The following is a 3883-nucleotide window of genomic DNA, read 5'->3' as shown; positions in this document are numbered from 1 at the left end:
TACTAGCCAACATAAGGTATACTTTTGTCTGACACCAGTTGCGCAGGATAAACTTCGTCTCCGTGCCGTTTCTCCCACAGGTTGGCAAACATCTTGAGAATCTGACGTTAAAAGACTCGAATCGTCTTGAGGATCTGACGTTAAAAGACTCACCTTATATATATGTATATATTGTTGCCTTTTAAAATTCCCCTTGCATTAAGTTGTGCACATAGAGATTCGTGTTCAACCACGGATGTTACATACTCGGAACATGTACAGGCAATGGATTCCACCAGACCAACCCCTAGAATTGGTTACTTTGAGTTCCCTAGGGGTGTTTTGAGGATAGCCGTACTTTGAGTTCCCTTAGGGGTGTTTTGAGGATAGCCGTATGTAATAAGGGCAATATTATTAGACCGTAGCGCACACGATTCAGGATGGTACCGTCCTGCCTCTAGACCCATAATATATAAAGGTAAAGCCACAGTCTGGCTGGATTGGGTTCGCTCCAGAGCCAACATGACAGTTGCCTATGAATTTAGATGGTGACTCTTATGGACATCCAGTGTTCTTCACATTAATCTCTCTTGTATATAAATAAAAAAATTTGTTTATAAATAAAACACCTCTCCTTCTTTTCAAAAACTCTTGTGACCTTTGAGAATGACTTATATAATTGGATGACATTTTTCGTGCCGATCATTTCGATAGCTCATTCATCCAATTCGGAGTCCGAACGAGTCGTGGGTGAGCATTTAGATTTTGTAGGCTTAAATTGGGCTTTAGGCTTGATTTGGGCTTGGGAAATTTTTTGGGCCCAACCATATCTCGTATTTTCGGCCCATTTAAACCCGAGACACCCAACCACACGCGTCATAATTCCAACCTTCGTCTTCCCAAAATCCAGATCTTATTCCCTCATGATTTAGTCTCACACGAGACAAGCCCACGTTAAACCCAAGTCTCGCACGAGACTCTTACAACTCATAATCAATTTCCCTTCCGTCAGCAACTCCCAATTCTCCCCCTCATCTCGAATCAATATTCATCCTCTTCCTACGATCACCAATGGCCAGAAACAGGCGGCGGTGGAGAAAATTTTTGGTTCACTATTTGAAAATGGGATGTTTGCTCCATTCTTCGATACGGAAATACACTCTAGAGGATGGGAGTATTTGTTGTATGCCAATGGCAGGTTCTATTCAATAGATTTGGTGTTGAAATTTTACGACAATGGGAACTTTAATGGCAACCATTTTTGGGTCAACATCGACGACGTGCACCGCGAAGTCACACCCGCTTTGATCTCGAATGTAACAAGCATACCTATGGTCGACCACGTGCTGACTCAGCAGCAGTCTGTGTATCCATGGACTTACAACCTAATGCTCGACACGCTAATCGAGGGCGAGTACAATATGGATGGGAAATGCGCGTATCAGGGCTCGGTGCGACGGAACCAGCTGACCGTGACTCAATGGCTGGGACAGAACGTCATTGGCACCTCGAAGCCATCAGACATCAACAAGACATTCCTCCACCTACTCTGGATCCTCCAGGAGCGCAAGGGTAACTTTTGCATAGTCACCTTTCTTTTTGATATCATTACGCATGCCACCCTCAGGTCAGCCCCTCTTGCCGTTCTTGTATCGCAAGTTATGATTAATTTGGGTTTCCTGTCTGCCACCCCGTTAATCTCTATGCCACTATATGAGAATATGCTTATTTTCAAGAAATGCATACTAGCCCCATGGGAACCCACAACACCTATGGTAATTGAACGCTAACGTAGGTCCATCTCACCTACCCTTCTTTGATGAGACTGCTATGAGTAAGATGAGCCATCCTATGGATGCCTTACGTGCTATGAATAGTGGCATGAGAGACATGTACACTCACCAGGTATCGATGAAACATACCTTGGGCGAGTTAAGGACGGATATGACCACTCACCACGAGTTGCTGACAGACAGCATGGGCGAATTTCAAAGCAAGAAATGTGAGCTTCCATGAATGCATTTCAGGACCATATGACTAACCGCCATAACCAGTTCCAGCGAATGCTAATGGAAAACCAGCACCAGTTTCAAGCTCAAGTGATGGATACTCTAGGTGATATCCAGGAGCAGTTAGCCTCCACGGGGAGCTCGATCTTGCGCCGCGCAAGAAGACTCCCCGGTTCTTCTTCTCGCGACCCCGAGGATTCTCGATTATCTGATTTATTTTCTCGGTCTTGTATATTATTTATGTCAGATATTTTATTCACGTGTTTGCATTTTAATTTTCCAACCTAGGATGTCTGTTATTTCCTACATTTTCCAAAATTTTCTGCCTTGTCAAAAAGTATATTAGTTATCTCAAATATTATATTATATAGGTAGAAACATATATAATAATATTAGTATCAAAAATATATATACATATATTTTTTTAACGTCACACTTAACGGCAAATTTTATCGTCAACTAAAGTTTTGCAAAACGGTCATGAAAACGCACCAAAAATGGTCAAAAAACAGTCATGAAATCGCATCCAAAAACGGTCAAAAAATGGCTCAATTTTCTTTCTATAAATAAGTTCAACACATCCTTCATATTCACTCCTTTCATCTTCTTCCCTCTACACTTCCTATTCTAAATATCATTTTTTAGTTCGCTCTATATTTCAAGCTTCATGGATGCACTAGAAAAGTTTGAACAGCGGCAAATTGAATATGCTACTTAAGTCTTCATGCTTGTTTGTTTTATTATAGTAATGTTGTTAATGTGGCATATAGTCCTATCTAATATTTAGGTTTGTATTTTATTCCCCGTGTCATTATGGTGTGTTTTCACATCTCTATACGTTGTTACATCTTATTATGATATTGTAGTCACATGCCTCATTCTACATCCACTTTTGCGCCATGTTTCAAAAGATACACTTGGTCTAACTACCCTGTGACACCTCGATTCATTTTTTTTGCATCTTCGGATTGGTGCCAATTTATAGCAAGGATAGACACCTCTAAAATCCAACTTCCCTTTTCCACTAAATTTTCTTCACCACTCCATCTTTAATGGCCCTCACTCGAATTTTCGTGCCCGAGCAAAATTTTATGGAAAATTTCCAAAACGGTCTTTTTCATCCATTTTTTGACACAAAAATTTTACGTCGAGGATGGTACCCTCTACTACATCATAAGCAGGCATTTTATTCCAGAGAATTGGTCCTGCTATTCTATAAACACGGTTATTTCCAAAACGGGCAATTCTTTGTCCGTACAAACGGATGCGAGCATGAATTGACTATGGAAATCATATCCGAGGTACTTCAAATTCCCATTACGAAGCAGGGGGTACACCTTCAGGATTCACCATTCGACAATATCAGGCATCTGATGTTTGCAACTATCCTTTACGGCGAATACAACCGGAAAAACCATATTGTTTATCAGCGATCCTTGCAAAGAAACCAATTATTTGTGATCCAATGGCTAGCTCATAATGTGCTCGGCACATCTAAGACTTCCGAAATAACAAAACCCCTGCTCCATCTACTCTGGGTCTTGCAGACTAACTGTAATGATTTTTGCATAATTAAATTTCTCTGGAACACGATCGCACGTGCCAGGAAAAAGGCAGCTCCTTTGCTAACCATTGTGACACTTATCACGATGCATTGGGGTTTTCCTATTACTGCTCCTAATACACCTCTCAGAATAGCTAACATTCTCACCATTCACTCAGTTTGTATGAACGGTTTCTGGAATCCTGACGTTGCAAAGAACCATGTCGGTGCAGAAACCAGCGTAGCTTGTTCCGCTGACCACATCTTCACTGAAAATGCAATACGCAACGTATTTAATCCTATGGAAGGCCTTCGTTTAATTCACCAAGGACTGATGACATTATACAAAAGC

The sequence above is a fragment of the Coptis chinensis genome, chromosome 3 (genome assembly GCF_015680905.1).
Source record: "Coptis chinensis isolate HL-2020 chromosome 3, ASM1568090v1, whole genome shotgun sequence".
NCBI lineage: Eukaryota > Viridiplantae > Streptophyta > Magnoliopsida > Ranunculales > Ranunculaceae > Coptis > Coptis chinensis.
This window is presented reverse-complemented; position numbering follows the sequence as displayed.